General features: G+C 40.1%; 1 pseudogene; it reads left to right on the top strand.

Moving 5' to 3' along the window:
* The first annotated feature begins 3,150 nt into the window (after positions 1–3,150).
* Positions 3,151–3,950, top strand: LOC148006216 (heat shock protein HSP 90-alpha pseudogene; annotated as a pseudogene).
* Positions 3,951–7,312: the final 3,362 nt, after the last annotated feature.

The following is a 7,312-nucleotide window of genomic DNA, read 5'->3' as shown; positions in this document are numbered from 1 at the left end:
TGTTTTGTTTGTTTGTTTGTTTTTTTATTTTGTGAATAGAAGTTGACAGTGTTGACATTTCAATTAGCTATGTTTTACTTGAGGGAATTTTCACCCTCCTGTGGTTTTCTAATTACATCTTCAGTTGAGTTGGTTTTGCCTTTCAAGTCCACTGGCTCTTTTTTTTTCTTTTTGTGAAAATATCCTTTACTCTGGGCAATTACTGTTATAAATTGCAAGGAGGTAAGAAGTATATTGAAAGGATACAAAACTGTCATATGCCAATGGCTGAAAATGTTTAACTTAGACAAAAAAAAAACACACACAAGCAAACAATAACAAGAAGAACAACAACAAAAAAAAGTGCTCTACCAGCTCTGTTGATTTATAACCCAGAAGAATTAGATCTTAACTTCTTTTTATTTTCACTTTTTTTTCTTTTTTCTTTTAATTTATTTAATACGTAATAATAATTCTTTGGTTTCTGGGCAAACATCCCCCTCCCCCCTCCCCTTTCTTATGGGTGTTCCCCTCCCAACCCTCCCCCCATTGCCGCCCTCCCCCCAACAGTCTAGTTCACTGGGGGTTCAGTCTTAGCAGAACCCAGGGCTTCCCCTTCCACTGGTGCTCTTACTAGGATATTCATTGCTACCTATGAGGTCAGAGTCCAGGGTCAGTCCATGTATAGTCTTTAGGTAGTGGCTTAGTCCCTGGAAGCTCTGGTTGCTTGGCATTTTTGTACCTATGGGGTCTCGAGCCCCTTCAAGCTCTTCCAGTTCTTTCTCTGATTCCTTCAACGGGGAACCTATTCTCAGTTCAGTGGTTTGCTGCTGGCATTCACCTCTGTATTTGCTGTATTCTGGCTGTGTCTCTCAGGAGAGATATACATCCGGCTCCTGTCAGTCTGCACTTCTTTGCTTCATCCATCTTGTCTAATTGGGTGGCTGTATATGTATTGGCCACATGTGGGGCAGGCTCTGAATGGGTGTTCCTTCTGTCTCTGTTTTAATCTTTGCCTCTCTATTCCCTGCCAAGGGTATTCTTGTTCCCCTTTTAGAGAAGGAGTGAAGCATTCACATTTTGATCATCCATCTTGAGTTTCATTTGTTCTAGGCATCTAGGGTAATTCAAGCATTTGGGCTAATAGCCACTTATCAGTGAGTGCATACCATGTATGTCTTTCTGTGATTGGGTTAGGTCACTCAGGATGATATTTTCCAGTTCCAACCATTTGCCTACGAATTTCATGAAGCCATTGTTTTTGATAGCTGAGTAATATTCCATTGTTTAGATGTACCACATTTTCTGTATCCATTCCTCTGTTGAAGGGCATCTGGGTTCTTTTCAGCTTCTGGCTATTATAAATAAGGCTGCAATGAACATAGTGGAACACGTGTCTTTTTTATATGTTGGGGCATCTTTTGGGTATATGCCCAAGAGAGGTATAGCTGGATCCTCAGGCAGTTCAATGTCCAATTTTCTGAGGAACCTCCAGACTGATTTCCAGAATGGTTTTACCAGTCTGCAATCCCACCAACAATGGAGGAGTGTTCCTCTTTCTCTGCATCCTCGCCAGCATCTGCTGTCACCTGAGTTTTTGATCTTAGCCATTCTCACTGGTGTGAGGTGAAATCTCAGGGTTGTTTTGATTTGCATTTCCCTTATGACTAAAGATGTTGAACATTTCTTTAGGTGTTTCTCAGCCATTCAGCATTCCTCAGCTGTGAATTCTTTGTTTAGCTCTGAACCCCATTTTTTAATAGGGTTATTTGTCTCCCTTCGGTCTAACTTCTTGAGTTCTTTGTATATTTTGGATAAAAGGCCTCGATCTGTTGTAGGATTGTAAAGATCTTTTCCCAATCTGTTGGTTGCTGATTTGTCCTAACCACAGTGTCCTTTGCCTTACAGAAGCTTTGCAGTTTTATGAGATCCCATTTGTCGATTCTTGATCTTAGAGCATAAGCCATTGGTGTTTTGTTCAGGAAATTTTTTCCAGTGCCCATAAGACCACTGGCTCTTGAAAGTCACTTACTGTTTTGTTGTTGTTGTTTGTTTGTATTTTGTTTTGTTTTGATGTTACTGTTCTTGCTGTAGTTGCTGTTGATATTGTTGTTGTTTTCCTACACTAATAGGCTTGTTCAGTAAACAGCATGCAGACTAGAGTGCAGCTGAACAGTAACATTACAATGCTAGAATTTTAATGTCAAAAAGTTAGGCACACCTGAAGGCATGGTGCATTCAACACACCCCTCAGTTAGCAACTCCAAGAATTTTTTCTCCTTTGCCTTTAAGCAGTTTTCCCTATTAAGAAGACCACTTTGAGGAGTTCCTAGTTACATTTTTTGGCCATGGTCCTCAAGGCCCCTTGATAAGCCAGCTCTCTACCTATGTGTTCACATAGAGCTGTGGGCAGAATGAGTCTAAGCACCTGTCTGCTGTGTGCAGACAGCAAGACCTAACCTAAAAGCAGATAGTGAGTTTCCAATACTGCATCCTCAGCTCACATTTTCCATCTTGTCAAGAGGAAGATGATTCAGAAGTTGTCTTGTGACTTGGCACCTTGCTTTCCATCAGAACAGCATTACCAGCCTGAGTAATGCCACTAAGTCTGTTAAGGAAAAGCACTTTATGACAATGCTTTACACCCATTTCAACCTTTTTTCTCCAAAATATCTTTCATAATTTTGCAGAAGGTATCTCAGTGACAAATTGAACAAATCCCTTCACCTCCAATAACTTGAAAACTCTCACCCCTATCCTGACCGGTCCAGCAGGTTCAGTTATTCAGTGTCCCAAAGAGGTGCTACCTGAGGGTCAAGGAGAGGGAGAAAAGAAGGAGACCAAGCAAGGTTGTGTTGTTAAGGTCTCATTTAATGGGGCAACCGTTACAGGTTTTAAAGCTTTCAGATAGGGGGAGTGACCTTTGTGAAACACAAAGGAGGAGGGGTGAGGGTATCCTTGGCAGCGATAGAAGGAAGCAAAAAGGTCATCTGGTGGAGACATCTGGTATTTGCTTGAAGACATCTGTTGTTTGCTCAGGCTGAAACATCCTGTGACTGTTCCCGTAATCTTCCTGTGTCATCAGTTCATGGGAAAGGTTTTTACCCAACAATCTCATAATCTTGCAGCAGCCATCTTAGGGCTGAGCGTTCTGTGACTGCACAGCTCAGAATGGCTCCCCACACTACCCTTCAAAGAAACCATCTCTTCTACTGCACCAGAATGAAGGAAAACCAGAAACATATCTATCTTATCACAGGTGAGACCAAGAACCAGGTTACTAACTCAGCCTAAGTGAAATGTCTCTGAAAGCATGACTTGGAAGTAATCTATATAAATGAGCCCATTGATGAGTACTGTGCACAACAGCTGAAGGAATTGTAGGCCAAGACCTTTATGTCAGTTACCAATGAAAGACTAGATCTTCCAGAAGATGAAGAGGAAATGAACAAAGAGGAAGAGAAAAAGACAAAATTAGAGATCCTCTGCAAAATTAAAAAATATATTTTGGAGGAAATCGTTGAAAAGGTGGTTGTGTCAAATTGATTGGTGAGATCACCATGCTGCATTGTCACAAGTACAGATGGGTGGTCAACAAACATGGAGAGAATCGTGAAAGCTCAAGCCCTCAGAGACAACTCAACAATGGGTTACATGGCAGTAAAGAAATACCTAGAGATAAACCCTGATCACTCCATACTGAAACCTTAAGGTAAAAGGCAAAGGCTGACAAGAATGACAAATCTGTGAAGGATCTGGTCATAATGCTGTATGAAACTTCACTTCTGTCTTTTGGCTTCAGTCCAGAAGAACCCCAGACCCATGCTAACAGGAACAACAGGACGATCAAGCATGATCTAGGTATTGAAGAGGATGATCCTACTGTGGGTGATACCAGTGCTGCTATAAGTGAATAACTGCCACCCCTGGAGGGAGATGACAACATATCACAGATGGAAGAAGTAGATTAGGCTTCACCAGAACTATGTGTTTGATGTGTACTTTCAATCCTACTGATAATATATTTTTCATGGTTTTTGTTTATTTTTGTTAACATTTAAAACATCTATGTGACATGAAAATTAAAGGGAAGATAAAACTTCTAAATGTGGTACTATAGGTGTGACTTAAGAGGTTGATAGAACATTTGTTGTAAGACATAATGTAACCTACTGTTAGTGTTAGGAAGTTCTGTTGTCCATCTTCCTGAAAGACCCTCAGAATGAGGAGACTCTCACTCCAATCCTGAGGACACACACCACCCCACGCACACACGGGACTCATGTCTCAATGTAAAAGCAAGAGGTTTATTCGGGATACCAGTGCACTGGGGCTTGACAAGGTCCTCCCGCAGGAAGGATGTGAAGAGCCCTGAACAGCAGAAATATACAGTGTATATAGTCACTACAAGGTCACACATCTTCATTAGCTTAGCTATTCCTGTACCTAGAACACTTGACTTGACAAATGTTTTCCATCCAGTAGCACAGTCTATACCATCTGTGCTTGTAGGTGGTTAGATTCCTGGGGAGTAGGTGGAAATGTACTCCCTGTGCTTCCTGGTCTATTTTCTAACTACTAGCTAAGCAGAGGCCAACTTAATTTTTTTTTTACTCTTAAAAAATGGCATCACTAATTTCAAACAGGGATCTTTCATTTCCTCTTCCCTCCATGCTGCAAAAATCTCCTTGATCCTTCCCTAGTCCTCTTGATCGACCTCTCCCTCCACTCCTTCCTCTATGCTTCCTCTATTTTTCATACTTTTCCCATTGACAACCACCAGCTGTGATGGTTGATGTGACATTTAAAATTAATGTAAAAGCTAAAGAATGGGTGAGTGGCATCTGGAGAGATGGCTCAGGAATTAAGAGATCCTATTTTCTTACAAAGACCTAAGTTAGGTTCCTAGCTTCCATGTTGGTCGGCTTCAAAGTACTTTGCAAGCTCCAGAGGTTAGGAAATCTCCTTCTGGCCTCCATGAAAATCAACACACACACACACACACACACACACACACACACACACTCTCTCTCTCTCTCTCTCTCTCTCTCTCTCTCTTTCCCTCTCCTCCCCCCCTCACTGTGCACACATATATGCACACATTCACACGCACTGAAACATATGCACTAACAAAAATAATTAAAAGTTGTGGGGTTTTGTTGTTGTTATTGCTGTTGGTTTTGTCCTTTTTGGGTTTTTTGTTTGTTTGTTTTTTTGTTTTTGTTTGTTTGTTTGTTTTTGTATTTTTAGTAGAGTTAGGAACACTGAGGAAGATAGCCATGAGGACTCTGAACTAACTACAATAAACTGGAGAGACAATGAGCTTAGCTCCTCCTGTCTCCCAAGGAGACTTTCCTTAATGAGTCATCATTGTCCTTATTCCTAATATATGTCTCAAATTTGTGGAAAGTTTCACCTTTATGCACAGTTCTCCATCTGTATATCATATGTCAAAATGTAATAGGCTAAACTCTGGGTAAGGATGGCTTCTAAAGTAGCCTTTGCCTATTCAAGGAAGCAGAATACTCCAGGGGTGTAAAGAAGAGATACAGTAGGCTGAAACATATCCAGATACTAGGTACAGCAACTTGCCATACTGTTGTGCTGGCTCCACAGTGCCTTCTGTATGGTTTAATTTCTGATTTACTGTCTTGCATATGCTAAATCATAAACACTGACTGTAAGCTAACTCTACCTGAGCCCAAAGGAAACTGGTGATGTTGGTAGGATCAGAAAGAACATAGGAGAGGCCTCTTATTCATGACAGGAGAAACCTGGAGATACACAAAAGGGAGAACGAGGTTGAAGAGAGACTTACCTCCTTGTGCTATCAGGAATAAGGTGTTGCTGAGAAATTGGACCAGTGATTAAGTACATTTCTAGGATCCAGGCATTACATAGCTCAATATTCTGGTCTGGTCATATGCTAAACAGAGAGAGAGAGTTATGTCAAGTAAGAAGTACTTTCTCAGCTCATGGCTGTTCATGTGGACATCTCTCCCAAAGAATGTCTAAAGGCTGCAGAGCACATCAAGTTAGTAAATATAATATAATAATAACAACAAGAACAAGAACAACAACCACAATAAAAACAACAACAGCAGCAGCAGCAATATACCTTCCGCAATCTTTGCCTACCTGAATACTACCCTGTGCATCTCTTTCTCCCTTGCTCTATGTCTGTACATTTGTGTGTGAATGCAAAGTTCCAACTTCTTAGGAACTGCACTATAGAGTCTCACTCTCGATTAACATTCCACTTCTTACATACTCAAGCATCTCGCAAGATCTCTTGAAGTTGGAGAAGACAGAGGAAATGACTCCTTTTAGGATCCTGTGACTCTCCTCTTCCTTCCTCACCTTGGAAATCGTCAATACCTCCATTACCATTACCATACAGTTAGTTACTGCTGTACTGTTCTCAGATCAGGATTCTGCCATCTATTAATAACTTTTTTATGTAAGTGAGTGAAGGGAACTAAACTCAAGTCCTCTGCAAGAGCATCAAGTATTCATAACTGTTGAGCCATATATCCAGGCCTTATTGAAGCTCCACTATGGGTCTTAAAGGAAAGTTTTATCTGTATTTGTGTTATTTTCTGTCTGTTGTTTTCCAGCCTACCTCTAGGCTCTATCGTGTCTTGAAGTCTTTTCTTCAAACAAACCTCATTCCCAAAAGTATATAATCTTTCCTTTCCACAAACTCCATTATCACATTTAATAGTCACCACTGTTATGTTTTCAACTCCTATGTGCTGAAATCTTAAGTATTTTTGAATAAGATTGTTACATGACCATTTTCCCAGAAAATCTGACTTTTCCAAGACAAGTGAAGGCATAGTTAGAAGGTAAAGAAAAAGCCAAATAAATAAAAGAAAACTAAAAGACTGAGAACCACCAAAAAGAATCTATTCATGATCTCCCAGACTAAACTGACTGTAAAAAATACTTGCAGGTACTGAAGTCATGATTATATTATTCTGGCTGACTGGTCTGTATCTAACTTCAAGCTCATGACAGACACTGAGGCTAGTGTTCTTTGGGACAAGAGAGTTATCAGAAGAGTTGCTAATACTATATTTATACACACAGTTGATGGATGGAAGGAAAGATGTTCTAACACCTATTTACACAAACTTTACAAAGCACACAAAATTGAAGGATGGGAGAAAACATATTTTAGCCCATTCTTTATTCTTTCTTCCAAAGTTTATTCATCCCAGCAAAATCTTTAAGCAGTATAAGAGTAAAATTAGTGATTAGTTTAGTTTTCTTCAAATGAATGATTATTAAAAAGACAGCATGTTCTTCAATACCTTTACAAGAATAGCAT

The sequence above is a fragment of the Rattus norvegicus genome, chromosome 4 (assembly GCF_021556685.1).
Source record: "Rattus norvegicus strain SHRSP/BbbUtx chromosome 4, alternate assembly SHRSP_T2T, whole genome shotgun sequence".
In the NCBI taxonomy this organism is placed as follows: Eukaryota; Metazoa; Chordata; class Mammalia; order Rodentia; family Muridae; genus Rattus; species Rattus norvegicus.
Note: the sequence above shows the minus strand (reverse complement) of the source record. Positions and strands in the feature narration are given on the sequence as shown.